Here is an 18,493-nt window from a genome sequence, read left to right on the forward strand (position 1 = left end):
CGTTGACAGGGCCGAATAGTCAACTATTATATCCCGTTGACAAGGGCCAAATAAACCAGAGTGATGTTTTTGTTCAAGTATTCAAATTTACACAACATAATATCTCCATATTTTGTGTCATAAATAAAACAAAATATTCCAACATAATATTTAGTGCAAAATAGTTTGATCCATGCATGGTAACAAAATATCATTTTCTTTTCCACAATTCAAAATAACATATAAAATAATTTAGTTTTATAAATATTGCATTAACTTCCCTTACCTCAAAATATGCAAAGACCTTGAAGGAAAAATAACCCTGAAAAGTCTACTCCTCACCTATCACAATGAAAAGACCACTATTACTATTTACCTCAAAATATAAATTTGATAATCCTAAAATTTCTAAATGTTAAGATTAATATTTCTGATTAACAAAGTAATAATTTAATTACTCTATTCCTTATTTAATTATAATTAATAAATTCCCAATTTGTTTCTAATAACACATTACTAATTTAATTAAATTACAATTTTATTTCATTATAAAATTCTATATATATATATATATATATATATATATATATATATATATATTGCTAAATCTCTCATTCTATTTATTACCAAAAAAAAAAGACCATTATTACTATTATCTTATTTATTAATCTAAAACTAAATATTATTATTATTATTTTTTTTAATTAACCAATTCAAAAGCCACCCAAACTATTACCCACTTGTCTCGGTACACCAAACCAATAAAACAAAGCAAGGTTTTTTTTCCATTGCCATCATCATGATAATGAATCATTATATATATATATATACATATATAAGCCTCCTTTCATCCGGGCACACGCCCATTTTTTTTTCTTTCTTCCATCCAATACTGTGCACACGCGTTCTTTTTTTTTTTTTTTTTTAACATTTTCTAATATCTTCAACCACAAATAACAATATATTTATTTACTTTTTTTTTTTATATAAAATTAACCCTAGCCTAAAATCGAAACCTTCCAAGAATTTTTTTTTTCCTCATCTAATAAAACTTAAGGTCTTCCAAATTACAACAATAAAATCAAAATCTTAATTTTTTTTTTATTATTTTGATATTAAAACGAATTAAAAATAAAATAAACTAACCATAATCTAGATTTGGGTTTTCCAAAAGATATCTGATGTGTTTGAAATTAATCAATGAATCTAAAATATTAAACTAGGGGTTAGAATCTTACCTATAGAGATCTGTTCTTCAACCCTGAAATCTGACTCCAACCTACGTTCTCTGAAATTTTGCGAACAGGAACTCTATTCAGAAAAGAACAGGAAGAAATAAAATTTCTAATTTATACCTAGGGTATTTATTCGTAAAATTACACTTTTACCCCTCTTCCACTTTATTAAATTAATTAATTAACTAATTTAATTATTATTAGTAATTTCCTAAATTACCCTTAAAAAAAATACTTGGGCGTTACACCATTAGAGCTTCTATCACGTCACCAATTAAAGAGAGATGCAGTTCATCAACTTAAGTCAATGCAGGTCATTTAATAAATAGAGATTTTGCTTAATGACACCCCTAAGCCTACGGAGATGACTTGATTTGTGAGTGAGAGTTTTAATATTAGTAACAGGGAATCATGGAGGGGCATGTTCTGAAATAGTTTAAAATTTATGGGCAGACTGGCCTCCTGGGTTGTAGTCAATGCACATTAGTGATCACCATAAAAGACTAAGGATCCTGCCTATGAATCCTCATCTCTCCCATTTGCTTTCTTATTATCCATAGAAAATATGGGCTCAACTTTGTGTCTCTTCATGTTCATGCGCTTTCTCCTTTTACTCTCATCTTTTTATCCAATGGTGGCTAACTCTTCCTCTTCTATGCAGCAACCACTGTGCCATGATAGTGAGAACTTTGCCTTGCTTCAGTTCAAGCAAAGCTTTTTGATTGATGAGCATGCCTCTGGTGATCCTTCTGCTTATCCAAAAGTTGCAATGTGGAAATCCCATGGAGAAGGAGAAAGAGAGGAAAGTGATTGCTGCTTATGGGATGGTGTTGAATGTGACAAGGAGACTGGTCATGGGATCGGCCTTCACCTCACTAGCACTTGTCTCTATGGTTCCATTAACTCTAGCAGCGCCCTCTTCAGCCTCTTTCACCTCAGGAAGCTTGACCTCTGATAATCATTTCAATTACTATGAGATCCCACATGGAATTGGTCAGCTTTCAAGGCTTAGAAGTCTCAACCTGTCTTATTCTGTATTCTCTGGCCAAATCCCATTGGAACTCTTAGCACTGTCCAAATTGTTTTCCTTGATATCTCGGCAAACCCAACGTTGCAGCTCCAAAAGCCTGGCTTGAGAAATCTGGTTTAGAACTTAACCCACTTAAAGAAGCTTAATTTAAGTCAGGTGAACATTTCTTCAACAATACCTCATGAGTAGGCAAGTTTATCTTCACTGACATCTTTCTTTCTCAAAGAATGTGGATTGCATGGTGAATTTCCAATGAAAAGTTTTCAGTTACCAAGACTACAGTATCTTATTGTAAGGTACAATCCAGATCTGATTAGTTATTTGCCTGAATTTCAGGAAACCAGTCCCTTAAAAATGTTGAATCTTGTTGGTATAAGTTTTTCTGGTGAGTTACCAACTTCAATTGGGAGGCTTGGTTCTTTGACTGAATTGGACATCAGCTCATGCAATTTCACAGGATTGGTCCCATCGTTATTTGGTCACCTAACCCAGTTGTCTCATTTAGACCTTTCAAATAACTTTTTTAGTGGCCAAATTCCTTCTTCCATAGAAAATCTCACCCAACTCATTTATTTATCACTTTCTTGGAATGATTTTAGTGTTGGGACCCTTTCTTGGCTTGGTCAGCAAACAAAACTCACTGCTTTATATCTCAACCAAATAAATATAACTGGAGAAATCCCATCCTATCTTGTAAACATGAGTGAACTAACTATTTTGAATCTTTCAAAGAATCAATTGATTGGTCAAATCCCGTCTTGGCTCATGAACCTCACCCAATTGACTGAATTATATCTTCAGAAAAACAAATTAGAAGGTCCTATCCCAAGTTCATTATTTGAACTAGTAAATCTTCAATATCTTTATCTACATTCCAATTACTTGACTGGAACAGTCGAACTCCACATGTTATCTAAGCTAAAAAATCTCACTCGTCTCCAATTATCATACAACAGGTGACCCTTGCTGAGTCACGCCAGTACAAATGCTACTCTCCCTAAATTCAAGCTTTTAGGATTGGGTTCATGCAACTTAACTGAGTTTCCTGATTTCCTGCATAACCAAGATGAATTGGAGGTGCTTTTCCTTGCCAATAATAAAATTCATGGTCCAAATCCAAAGTGGATGTGGAACATAGGCAAAGAAAACCTAGGGGCTCTAGACCTTTCTGGAAACCTTTTAACAGGCTTTGACCAACATCCAGTTGTGCTTCCATGGTCCAGTTTACAACTTTTAATACTTGAGTATAACATGCTACAAGGATCAATTCCAATTCCACCATCATCAACCTTGGTTTATTCAGTCTCAGAAAATAAACTGATAGGAGAAATTCCACCACTTATTTGCAACATGACTTCTCTTATGTTACTTGATTTGTCTAGTAACAATTTGAGTAGCAGGATTCCTCAATGTCTGGCTAACTTTAGCAGATCTTTGTCTATAATGGATATGGGAAACAACAGCCTTGATGGTCCCATTCACCAAACATGCATGGTGCTAAATAATTTGAAGGTGATTGATTTAGGTGAAAATCAATTCCAGGGCCAAATACCAAGATCATTGGCGAATTTCATGATGCTCGAGCACCTTGTTCTTGGAAAAAAATCAAATCCATGATATTTTTCCTTTTTGGTTAGGAGCTCTCCCATACCTACAGGCTCTTATTCTGAGATCCAACAGATTCCATGGTGCAATGGGGAGTTGGCACACCAATTTCAGGTTTCCCAAGTTGGGCATCATCGACCTCTCTGACAATGAGTTTATAGGTGATTTTCCATCAGAGTATTTTCAAAATCGGGATGCTATGAAACTTATAGATAATGCAAGCGGCCTTAGGTACAAGTAGACAAGCCCAAAGTTTGAATTCCAAAGTTATTCATGGATTTCCGATTACATGTACTCAATGACAATGAGAAACAAAGGCATGTAGAGGATTTATGAGAGGATCCTTAATACTTTCATGGCAATTGATTTCTCAGGCAACAATTTCAAAGGACAGATTCCAACCTCCATTGGTAGCCTCAAGGGGCTTCATTTGCTCAACCTTGGAGGCAACAATCTTACTAGCCATATTCCATCCTCCCTTGGGAACCTAACACTGCTAGAGTCATTGGATCTTTCCCATATCAAGCTCTCAGGAGAGATCCCTTGGCAATTAACAAGGCTAACATTCCTTGAGTTCTTCAATGTGTCTCATAATCATCTTACAAGGGATATACCACAAGGAAAACAATTTGCAACATTTGAAAATGCTTCCTTTGATGGGAACCTAGGATTGTGTGGAAGTCCTTTGTCAAGGGAATGTGGAAGTTCTGAGGCATTACTACCAACATGTTCATCCTCTAAACAAGGTTCAACTAGTAAATTTGATTGGAAAATTGTATTAATGAGATATGGAAGTGAGCTAGTAATCAGAGTTTCAATTGGGTACTGCTTGACCTCATGGAAACATGAGTGGTTCTTGGAAACCTTTGGAAAGCGGCAAAGAAAATGGACAAGAAAAGAAATGAGGGGTCACAGAGGCTGAATTTATCCAACCCAAATTTCCTTGAAAGATTTTTTAATCTATGTATATTGCTTGCATTGTTGGAGTACTTTCTTCATTTTTTTTCCTTTTTAGTCATGGTGTTACTTCAACTTGTGTTTGTGTTGGCGAATGGATGTAAAACTGCTTGGGTTTCTTAATAATATGTAGGGTAGCAATGCAACTTGATTGTGGGTTGTCTTGAACTGCAGACTAAAGGTGTTACTCTCATCTTTTATCATTCTTTCTTCCTTTTATCGAGTGGGGCACTTGCATGTATTAGATTCTTCTACTTATTTCGTATCAAAATTAAAAGGAAAAGGCAAAATGAAAGTTGTCTTGGATTGGAGTTAAGTTATGTTATGGAAGTTAAACAATAGTATAGGTCCCTTGAGGTTGTTTTACTTGCAACCTTCTTGTAGATAGCTGAGTGAAACTAGGCTTTGGGCTCATCTAGATCAACCTTAGAACTTGTATGTTTGCGTCTACTATGGTATTACAAGTCTTTCATTTAAAATAAAGGCAAAAACTTCAATCTTTGAGCACCTAACCACAAAATAGAAAATTCATGGGAGACATGGAATATTTTTAAGTTAATCAAATAAGGAGCCTTCTATTTATCCATGAAATTCCACAGGAAAAGCAGTCTTTTTCCCAACTTTCAAGGCTAGCTAATCTTGATGTGTTATGACTTACTACCACCCCTTTCAACCCTTGAAAGGTTTCGTAGTGTATTTGGCTAGAAAATCACATTGATGGGTTATGAAACCTTTTGGACAAATGGAGAACGAGGGAAAAAGAGGCACAGAGGCTAAGACTATGTTTGAGAGCTATTGTTGAAATCATTTTTGAAACACTGTTTTTGAGAACAGTTTTTGATGTTTTTTAGCACAAAAAATTGTTTAACAACATAAAATGTTCTTAAAACATTTTCTATGTTTTTAAATGCATTTTAAAAATCTTTTATTTGTACTGCTTTATTTTTAATTATTTTTAATATTTATATAATTATTTTTTAAAACAATCTTTAAAAAATAAGTGAAAATAACTAAAAGAGTTTCTCTAAAAACACTTTATTTTAAACAATTTTAATATTAAAAAACTTTTTTTTTGTCAAAAGTGTTTTTCATAGAGAGATTTAAATCTGTCTCTTATACTGCACTATTTCTTTTACCATTTTTTATTTATTTTTATTCTACTGTTGTTTGATTTCTTTCTCTTTTTCTTCTTGAAACTTCCTGTTTTGTTGAGTAATGAGATGGTACTAGCAATACAAGTGGCATGTAGTCTATAATAAACTACAATTCTTGTCCAATAGGGTGGACCAACCAGAAGTTTGGAAAATTTATATGCCAGAAGTAATGTGACTACCTTGTATACATTATATTGTTCCATTTATTTTTCTAGGGAAGAGGTGAAAATGGACACTGCCCAAACTTAAAGTTAGGATCGTTTATATGTAACTAGTAGCAGCATAATGAGCCACATGGGGATGTAAAAGTATCTTGGTGGTGCAAGTTTTTCTGGTGAGTTACCAACTTCAATTGGGAGGCTTGGTTCTTTGACTGGATTGGACATCAACTCATGCAATTTCACAGGGTTGGTCCCATCTTCACTTGGGTACCTTAACCAACTATCCTATCCGGACCTTTCAAATAACACTTTTAGTGGTCAAATTTCTTCTTTCTTGGGCAACCTTACCCAGTTATCTTATTTGGACCTTTCAAATAACCATTTTAGTGGCCAAATTCCTTCTTTTTTGGCAAATTTTACCCAACCCACTTCTTTGTCACTTTTTTTCAATAATTTCAATGCTAGGACCTTGGCTTGGCTTGGTCAGCAAACCAAACTCATTGGTTTAAACCTTGACATTGTGAACTTAAGTGGTGAAATCCCATCCTTTCTTGTAAATATGAGTAAACTAATTCGTTTGAATCTTGCAGAAAATCAATTGACTGCCCAAGTCCCATCTTGGCTCATGAACCTCACCCAATTGACTGAATTATATCTTGATGGAAACGAATTAGAAGGTTCAATCCCAAGTTCATTATTTGAACTAGTGAATCTTGAGGCTCTTCATCTAGATTCAAATAACTTGAATGGAACAGTGGAACTCCATATGTTATCTAAGCAAAAAAATCTTACTCATCTTCGATTATCGGACAACAGGTTATCATTGCTCAGTTACACCAGTACCAATGCTACATTCCCTAAATTCAAGCTTTTAGGATTTGATTCTTGCAACTTTACAGAGTTTCCTAATTTCCTGCAGAACTAAGATGAATTAGAGGTGCTCTTCCTTGCTACTAAGAAAATTCATGGACCAATTCCAAAGTGGATGTGGAACATAAGCAAAGAAACCCTATGGGCTCTTGATTTTTTTGGAAACTTTTTATCAGGCTTTGACCAACATCCAATTGTTCTTCCATGGTCCAAGTTAAATAGTTTAAAACTTGATTCTAACATGCTGTATGGATCATTTCCAATTCCACCACCATCAACCTTAGCTTATTCAGTCTCTGGAAATAATCTGACAGAGAAATTCCACCACTTATTTGCAACAAGATTTCTCTCATGTTACTTGATTTGTCTAGTAACAAATTGGATAGGAGCTCTTGGAAACTATCAAATCGATGATATTTTCCCTTTTTGGATAGGAGCTCTCCCAAAGCTACAGGTTCTTATTTTGACATCCAACATATTCCATGGTGCAATAGGGAGTTGGCACACTAATTTCAGGTTTCCCAAGTTGTGCATCATCGATCTTTCTAACAATGAGTTTATAGGTGATTTACCACTAGAGTATTTCCAAAATTGGGATCCCATGAAATTTACAGATGCAAACCACCTTAAGTACATGCAAACAAATCAAAAGATTTAAATCCAAAGGTATACGTGGACTTTCGATTACATGTACTCAATGACAATGACAAACAAGGGCATATAGAGGTTATATGAGGAGATCTCTAATATTTTCATGGCAATTGATTTTTCAGGTAACAATTTCAAAGGACACATTGCAACCTCCATTAGGAGCCTCAAGGGGCTTCATTTGCTCAACCTTGGCGACATCAATCTTACTGGTCATACCTAAAGCGGCTGGAGTCATTGGATCTGTCCTTGAACAAGCTCTCAGGAGAGATCCCTTGGCAACTAACAAGGATGACATTCCTTGAGTTCTTTAATGTTTCTCACAATCATCTCACAGGACCCATACCACAAGGCAAACGGTTTGTTACATTTCAAAATGAGTCATACCAAGGAAACCTAGGATTGTGTGGAGGTCCTTTTGTCAAAGAAGTGCAGGATCTCTAAGTCATCATCACTGCCACCTTCAACCTCCAAACAAGTTGAGGACGTCAAGTTTCGCATCAAAGTTGAGTTGATGATGATATTGATGGGATATGAAAGTGGGCTAGTTGTGGGTGAAAGGTGAATCTCAATAATGGACTACACCTAGAGGGGGGTGGTGAATAGGTGTTGTTGAACTATAAAAAGAATTTCCCAACAAAGATTACCTAACCTTAGAATTTATCAATGTTAATAAACTTCTCTTCCAACAATTTTTGAAAAAAACATAACATCCACAAGCAAATATGTATGCACCAACACTCTCCCAACAATTTATAAATTGAATTCACATGCAAATGCTTCAACACTCCTCAAAATTTATTCAATTTACTATAAGATATCATTAACCAAAATGAATAGAAAAATAATTGAAGATATTTCCATGGATAATCACACTTATTTAAGCTCATATATCTTCCATTCAACATATATGCCAAAGTATCCAATGATATCAAAAACTGAAAATAAATCTAAGAGTAGAGTAAGGGAAAGAGACAATTGACATCGGATTTTTAACATGGAAAACTGTCAAAGAGACCAAAAACCACAGGCCTACTACCGATCGAAAACATCCACTATGAAGAATAAAAACTGAATACAAGGTTTTACCTAGTTCAAGTCAACTAATTCTTCCCAGACCACTTGACTAGTACTTTCATTTTCAGCTTGTTACCTTCTTAATCTAGAGCACACTTGGAGTCCACACCAAACTTGATCTCGACCTCTTCTTGAATTCACATAAGAAGAAAATGGGTTTTTGCACAAAACAAAGAGAATGAGAGATGAATGTTTTAAAATCAACCCAAGTTCATTTTCAAAAAATCCTTTAAAAAAAAAATCTTGGAAAACTTGGATAGGATTTTCTAAGTAGGCAAATACCCTTAAAGAAAGCATAACATCCACAAGCAAGTATGTATGCACCAACACTCTCCCAACAATTTATAAATGCAATTCACATGCAAATGCTTCAAACTCCTCAAAATTTATTCAATTTACTACAAGATGTCATTAACCAAGAACAAAAAAAATAATTGAAGATATTTCCATGGATAATCACACTTATTTAAGCTCATATATCTTCAATTCAACATATATATGCCAAAGTATCCAATGATATCAAAAATTGAAAATAAATCTAAGAGTAGAGTAAGGGAAAGAGACAATTGACACCGGATTTTTAATGTGGAAAACCTTCGAAGAGATAAAAAACCACGGGCCTATTGCTGATTGAAAACATCCACTATGAAGAATAAAAACTAAATACAAAGTTTTACCTAGCTCAAGTCAACTAATCCTTCATGGACCACTTGACTAGTACTTTCAGTTTCAGCATCTCACCTTCTTCTTCTAGAGCACACTTGGAGTCCACACCAAGCTCGATCTCGGCCTCTTCTTGAATTCACACAAGAAGAAAATGAGTTTTTGCACAAAAAGAAGAGAATGAGAGATGAATGTTTCAAAAATCAACGCAAGTTCATTTTCAGAAAATCCATTGAAAAACAAAATTCTTGGAAAACTTGGATAGGATTTTCTAAGTAGGCAAACACCTTTAAACGAAGCATAACATCCACAAGCGAGTATGTATAGGATTTTCTAAGTAGGCAAACACCTTTAAACAAAGCATAACACTCTCCCAACAATTTATAAATGCAATTCACATGCAAATGCTTCAACACTCCTCAAAATTTATTCAATTTACTACAAGATATCATTAACCAAAATGAATAGAAAAATAATTGAAGATATTTCCATGGATAATCACACTTATTTAAGCTCATTTATCTTCCATTCAACATATATGCCAAAGTATCCAATGATATCAAAAACTGAAAATAAATCTAAGAGTAGAGTGAGGGAAAGACACAATTGACATCGGATTTTTAACATGGAAACCATCAAAGAGATAAAAAACCACCGGTCCACTACCGATCGAAAACATCCACTATGAAGAATAAAAACTGAATACAAGGTTTTACCTAGTTCAAGTCAACTAATTCTTCTCGGATCACTTGACTAGTACTTTCACTTTCAGCTTGTCACCTTCTTAATCTAGAGCACACTTGGAGTCCACACCAAACTTGATCTCGACCTCTTCTTGAATTCACATAAGAAGAAAATGGGTTTTTGCACAAAATGAAGAGAATGAGAGATGAATGTTTAAAAAATCAACCCATGTTCATTTTCAAAAAATCCTTTAAAAAAAAAATCTTGGAAAACTTGGATAGGATTTTCTAAGTAGGCAAATACCCTTAAAGAAAGCATAACATCCACAAGCAAGTATGTATGCACCAACATTCTCCCAACAATTTATAAATGCAATTCACATGCAAATGCTTCAACACTCCTCAAAATTTATTCAATTTACTACAAGATGTCATTAACCAAAATGAACAAAAAAAAAATAATTGAAGATATTTCCATGGATAATCACACTTATTTAAGCTCATGTATCTTCAATTCAACATATATGCCAAAGTATCCAATGATATCAAAAATTGAAAATAAATCTAAGAGTAGAGTGAGGGAAAGAGACAATTGACATCGGATTTTTAACGTGGAAAACCTTCAAAGAGATAAAAAACCACGGGCCTATTGCCGATTGAAAACATCCACTATGAAGAATAAAAACTAAATACAAGGTTTTACCTAGCTCAAGTCAACTAATCCTTCATGGACCACTTGACTAGTACTTTCAGTTTCAGCATCTCACCTTCTTCTTCTAGAGCACACTTGAAGTCCACACCAAGCTCGATCTCGGCCTCTTCTTGAATTCACACAAGAAGAAATGAGTTTTTGCACAAAAAGAAGATAATGAGAGATGAATGTTTCAAAAACCAACACAAGTTCATTTTCAGAAAATCCATTAAAAAAAAAATTCTTGGAAAACTTGGATAGAATTTTCTAAGTAGGCAAACACCATTAAACAAAGCATAACATCCACAAGCAAGTATGTATAGGATTTTCTAGTAGGCAAACACCTTTAAACAAAGCATAACACTCTCCCAACAATTTATAAATGCAATTCACATGCAAATGCTTCAACACTCCTCAAAATTTATTCAATTTACTACAAGATATCATTAACCAAAATGAATAGAAAAATAATTGAAGATATTTCCATGGATAATCACACTTATTTAAGCTCATTTATCTTCCATTCAACATATATGCCAAAGTATCCAATGATATCAAAAATTGAAAATAAATCTAAGAGTAGATTGAGGGAAATAGACAATTGACATCGGATTTTTAACGTGGAAAACCATCAAAGAGATAAAAAACCACCGGCCTACTACCGATCGAAAACATCCACTATGAAGAATAAAAACTGAATACAAGGTTTTACTTAGTTCAAGTCAACTAATCCTTCTCGGACCACTTGACTAGTACTTTCACTTTCAGTTTCTCACCTTCTTCTTTTGGAGCACACTTGGAGTCCACACCAAGCTCGATCTCGGTCTCTTCTTGAATTCACACAAGAAGAAAATGGGCTTTTGCACAAAAAGAAGAGAATGAGAGATGAATGTTTCAAAAATCAATGCAAGTTCATTTTTAGAAAATCTATTAAAATAAAAATCTTGGAAAACTTGGATAGGATTTTCTAACTTTCGATTGTGAGCTCTTAGTGATATACAATCACATAGGTTTGAACAGGCCAATATTTTTATTTTTATTTTTATTTTTTAAAAAATGGCTATATGTGTGAAAGACAAGGAATAAGTGGTATCGATCTTGGTGGATCAATCAACACCCTACTAAAAAATTACTTAGGCAAAAACTGATGAAAGATCACAAGAAACATACCAACAAGCTTTCTAGAAACTGAAAATTGATCTACCAAAGCTGAGACACAATAGGATGACATACTTATCTTTCAATCAATGAGTTAGAATTGATTCATATTGAATAAAAATGTTTCCAAGAACTTAACAATAGACAAAATTAACAAATGTAGAGATTGAAAAACCTTCCAAATTTATCAAATGAATAGGTAAAAAAACAAATGATTATCAACACTCTAACAAGGAAGCTTAAGCTAAAAAAGAACTCACTCATGATACCATAAAACGATGAGAATGTTAAAGAATTTCCACGTATAAACCTATATTCATTTATAAGCCAAAAATCATTTTCAAGACATTCTTCCTACCTAGAGAAATTCAAGATAATGTTCCAAGAAGTCAATTTGTACCTCTTTTGGCCAGATTTCTGTTTAACATGGCCTAATCACTTCTCTTTAACAAAATTCATACACTATTTGCTTTTTGACATTTAGCATTGAAAGGAATACAAAGATATAGGCTTACCCTTAAGATCAATTTTTGACTTGAGGATCTTTAAGGATGCCTTTACAACATAACAAAATAAGGGATGTCCTACTTCATTTTTTTTTCTTTTTCATTTTTTTAAAATTTAATTTCAAAGAAAGGGCAAACAATCAAGAACCAGTCATTTCAATCTCTCAAGGATATTTCGGATGCCTTTACTCGCTCTTTAAAGCTCATTAAATGGGTATAAGTTTATATTTAGACTTTAAAGAGCATCATTCACCATTTATGCAAACACAAGGTCCAACAATGAGCTTTTACTCACTTAATAGAAGTGTGATTCAATATCATGTTTATCAATCAAGCCATGGAGATAAAGACATTTTGAAGCTTTTAAGATCATTATGAGTCAATCTAAATTTTAAACAAAATGAATAAGCATGTCATTCTCATGAACTCAACAATTGTTGAAAATTTATGAAAAATGGAGAAAAGATTGAACCAAAAAAAATAATAATAACAAGAACATCAACTTGATGACATTTAGGAACTTAGGAAGACAACTAGGACTCAAGAATATGCAAAAGAATGTCCTAAACAACTTCCAGAGGAAGGCAACTGAGTGTGCATAAACCTGTGGATCTTCTAGGTGATTCAAACCTAGACACATCCAAAGGTTTAGTAAGAATGTCAACAATTTGACCCTCTGTTGGAACATATTCCAAGGATACAACTTTGTCTTCAACTAAGTCACAAATGAAGTGATGCCTAATGCCAATGTGTTTTGTCTTATAGTGAAGAACATGATTTTTAAAGATGTTGATAGCACCAGTATTGTCACAAATCAAGTACTCCAAATAGAATTATCTCTTTGCCCCTTACAACTTCAAACACGGTACTTCAATCCATTTTCTACAGTCTTCTACCGTTCTCTTCACGTTTTCTTCTTGAGCTTGGAAAATGAGTGAGCATGACTCCAAATGAAGACAGGTTCATTTGTTTGGACCCAAAATTCTAAAACGATGTGGTGTGAAGTGTTGCTTGAAGTTCCTCAACTTACGGAGACTGCTTGGACATGTTAGTGGGATTTTTTGTGGCGACCAAGACTTGGCAAAGGGCTTTGTCTAGATAGCTATCAATATCACTGAAGCTTGTGGGTGCCTTTTCACTCTTCCGAATAAACTTTACCCGGTCTCATCACTAATGGAAATTTGGGCTTTACCAAAGCTTCTATCAAGTCACCTTTTGAAGAGAGGCGATTCATCAACTTAAATCAATGTAGGTGGTTTAATAAACAGAGATTTTGCTTAATGCCATCCCTAAGCCTACAGAGACGACTTGACTTGTGCGTGAGATTTTCAATATTAGTAACATGCACTCATAAAGGGGCAAATTCTAAAACAGTTTAAAATTTATGGGCAGACTGGCCTACTGGGTTGCTAGCAATGCACATTTCTCATTACTATATAAGACTATGGACTTTATATTTGTATACTTATTTTTAAAAAAATAGCAATAAAAAACAATTTAAAATAAATAAAAGTGTTGTTTTTAAGATTATAAATTAGTTTGTTATTTTCTACTTGTCAAACATGTTTTTCTTCTATTTTTGTTTTTTATTCTGAAAAACAAAAAAATGGTTTTAAAAAAAGTTATCAAACATGTCCTAAATCATCTAACCACAGTTTGCTTGAGAGATTTAAATCCATGTATTTCTTGTACTGCTCTATTTCTTTTTCCATTGTTTTTTTCGTTTTATTCTACTATTGTTTGATTTCTATCTCTTTTTCTTCTTGAAACTTATTTGTTGAGGAATGAATGGTATTAACAATGCAAGTGGCATGTAGTCTGTAATAAATTGCAACTCTTGTCAGTGAGGTGTGGCAACCAGAAGTCTGGAAAATTTATATGCCAGAACTAATGTTACTAACTTGTTTTTATTACATTGTTCCATTTATTTTCTTGCAAAGAGGTGAAAATGGACACTGCCTTGGCTTAGAGTTAGGATCTTTTATATGTAACTACTAGCAGTATAATGAGGCACCTGGAGTGTTTCACCTTCATGGCATTCTTCACTATGTCTTATAACCATTTTACAGGGCCTATACCACAAGGAAAACAATTTGATACATTTCCAAATAGTTCATTTGATGGAAACCTAGGATTGCGTGGAAATCCTTGTCAAGGGTATGTGAAAGTTCTAAGGGATGGTGGCTAACACCACCCCCTTCAACCTTTGGAAATGTTTCCCCAAGTGACTTTGATTGGAAAATTGTATTGATGGGATGTCACACCCCAAAACCCACTCCAAGGGCATGACGGTCATTTTACACTTCAAGCGCAAAGGCTCAAAATGGAAACGACACAAGCATTCATATTGTAACTGGAAATTTACCAATTACCAAATTCCTGTTCAGAGTAATAGGACAAAATTCTAAAATCTCCAAGTATCAACTTTAAAAAAAACTAACACATCAACTAGAGTGTTATTGTCCAAATAACTCCAAATTTAAATAATTTAAATGGGAAATAAATTTTAACATCTAAACAATGTCCAAAATAAAGTTTGAACCAAAATTCTAATAAAGAAAAATTCCCCAGCCTAGCCATCACTCCTCGTCCAAACTGAGAGTACCTAAAAAATTATCAACGAAGGGGCATGAACTTAAAGCTCAATAAGGAACATCAATGCAGTTTCATGGATCAAACATTTTCAATCATGCTTGCAAATAGGAAGTACAACATATATTTATTTTCATAAAAAATTTTGAGTTCAAAATACTAATACATTCAAACTTTTCAACAAAACTTTCTCATATCCATTTCAAAACAATTTTTCATCAAAACCAAATCAAATGCATTCAAAATATCTTTACTCTGGTTATCAAATAACAAATAGTGCCCGATTAAGTGGGACTTTACAAATGAGCGGCTAGTTTCAAATTTGTTCCATTTAAGGTGAACAAAACCAAATGTCAACAATTATAACCCATTGACTAGGGCTATATAATCCAGAGTCAAATACTTTATTTCATTAATTCAAACTTACAAAACAACATATCATATCTCCTCAATTTTTCACTTTTCATAAATAAATGAAGAAAATTCTCAAAAATACTTTCCATACAAAACATATATTTGATCTACGCGAAAAGATAAAAATAATATTTTTACACATTTCAAAATAAAATATAAACAAAAAATTATTTTCTTTTATAAAAATCTGCATTAATTTCCCTTACCTTGAAGAAGCACTCCAAATCTTGAAGTATTTAACTCTGAAAAATTTCCTCCTCACCTAACATAATATCATACACAATCTTGATTATTGATTATTTATCTAAATATATAAATTTAAAAATCCTAAAAATATTTTATTTAGTATTAGGGATCCTAATTAATTTCTCATGCTATTATTATTACTACCCAGTATTATTTTTCAACTTACTAAACAATAATAAATTAATTTAGTGAGTTTCCAAATTATTGTAAAATTCATTTTCTTTCCTAATCTTACTCTCACTATTTATTTCTTTATATACTTAAATTAAATTAAAACCTATACAAGAAACTATTATTATTATTATTAATATTTCATTTGTTAGCTTCAAACTAAATATTATAATTTTTATTAATTTTCAAATTCAATACATAACCAACCCATTACCCCCCTATCTTCATTACACGCACAAAGCCCTAAGAATAAAATAGTAAGCCTCATGTTTCTTCTCATTATTTATTATTATAATAATATATTCACATATGCGATCTTTTCCAATGCCTAAGTCAACACCTTGGCAACACACGCCTACTCCAATTTTTTATTTTTTTATTTTTTTAATCCCACGACATTGTATAGAGCCACCTACACACCTCTCATTATATTTATTTATTTCTTTATATTTTTATTTTTCACATAGTACATATATCTACACATTTTTTTTTTCAAATCTAAAGTCTACACAAACGATTTATTTATTTTCTAAATCTAAAATTTCTTTTCTTCCATTGATTTTTTATTGATTTGTTTTCTATTTAATTGAAATTTTCTAAATTTTCCTATTTTCATCACAAATTAATCCATATTCATAAATTTCTAGTCTTTTGATCTAAAAATTAATTTAACAAACCCTAATCTATATTGAGATCTTCCAAAGAATATCTAAAGTTTTTAAAACTAATTAATAAATATAAAATATTAATTTAAGGATTAAAATCTTACCTGAAAAATTGATCTTCAAACCCTAAATCTCCAAATCTTCAACCCTATGCTTTATGATCTTTCTGATATCTGTGTAAAAGGGTTTTCTGAATAGAGAAAATAGGAAAAATCTAATTTATATATAAGGATTTTAAATATTAAAAAGACCTTTTTACCTTTATTAAATTACTTTAATTAATTAACCATTTTTAAATTATGATTTTATCCCTAAATTGGGTTTGGGGCATTACATGGGATATAGAAGCGCAGTAGTAATTAGTGTTTCTATCGAGTACTGCTTGATTGTTTGGAAACATGAACAGTAACCTGGTAGCCCTTCCTCTACGTCAAAATCGGCCCTGTACCTGTCCTAGAATTTGACGTTTAGTTGCTATGAAGCCAGTAGGTGTTGTATTCGGATTTGGTGGTGTTTTTTATTTTTTTTATTTTTAAATTTGTCTTGTACTTTTATTCAAGTATGTAAAACCTGGAATTATAACTAATGGTATGGGTGTATGGTCTTCAATACTGAAAATTAAAGGTTTGTTTTTCCTCAGGATGTGGCAGTCGATTATGAGATTTGGTCATCATTAAGCCTAGATGATGGCTGAGATTTTATTAAGGAAGCCAAAGGGGTGATGAAGTTCGTTTAGAGGAATGGAGAATGGAATTCTATTCTATTGTGTTTTCTCATACATGGCTAGGGAAAAAAGAAAAAAAAAACCCTTGTAAATATAATGAACATAAAAGGGTTTACACATGCATGATCATAAACCGAAAAGTGAAAACTTGTTTGTTGATGTTTTTGAAAACAATTCCTTTTTTTCGAAAACATTTGTATGAAAAAAAAAAAGTCAATCTCATTTAAGAAATAATTTTGATTATATTTATTTGATTGGATATAACATAAAATATGATGAAAAAAATTATTTTATTAAATTTAATGTTTGATTTTATTGAGAATAAAAGAAATTATCACATCAAAGTGTTGCTTATATTATTAAAACTAAGTTATAGTTTTGATTGAGTTTATGTTAATAGATTATATTACATATGGGTATAGATTAAAATGGTATTTCAAAGTGTTGATATTTTTATTAAAACTATGTTTGATTCCCAGAAAGTACCAAAAAAAGAAAAAAAAATATTAATGAAAATGATTTTATATATATATATATATATATATATTTGATTTTTCATTGAAAATATAAAAGAAAATAAAATATAATTGAAATTATTTAGAAATCTATATATTTTTAAATTATTTAATTTTTATATTAAAAAAATAAGTGAAATGAGTTTGAAGTAATATATAAAAATGATTTATTGATTTTAAATCTCATTGATTTTATTTTCCTTCTTTTTTTTTTTCTATTTTTCCTTGTTATTTTCTTTTCTTTGCATTTTCTCTCAATCTTTTTAGAGAACCATACATAGCCCAAAAGTCGAAGCCTAGAAAACATAGACCACTGTTTCTGAGGTTAACCAGCTTCCTGCGGTCTCATCACTTGTGGAATTTGGGCTCCAAGGAGAGGTTGTTCATCAGCTTAAGCCAAAGCAGGTCATATAATAAATGGAGATTTTTATTAGTAACAAGGAGTCATGAAGGGGCAAATTCTGAAACAGTTAAATTTTTTAAAATTTGATGTAATAAGTTGTTTTTAATATCTTAAAATTTTAAGCAATTTTAAAAGCCATTTTCTATTTAAGCCTTAAAGAATTGTTCTATTTTATATAGGAGTTAGTATCATTTTTTTTTGGTTTTTAAAAATAGAAAATAAACAGTCCAAAACAATATCTTGATTCCAAACAATTTAAAAAAAAAAGAAAATAAATAAAAAAAGTATGTCATTTGTAAAAATAATTTCTTTCATTGTGTAAAAAGATTTGTAATTTCAATTTTAT

The sequence above is a fragment of the Vitis riparia genome, chromosome 12 (assembly GCF_004353265.1).
Source record: "Vitis riparia cultivar Riparia Gloire de Montpellier isolate 1030 chromosome 12, EGFV_Vit.rip_1.0, whole genome shotgun sequence".
NCBI lineage: Eukaryota > Viridiplantae > Streptophyta > Magnoliopsida > Vitales > Vitaceae > Vitis > Vitis riparia.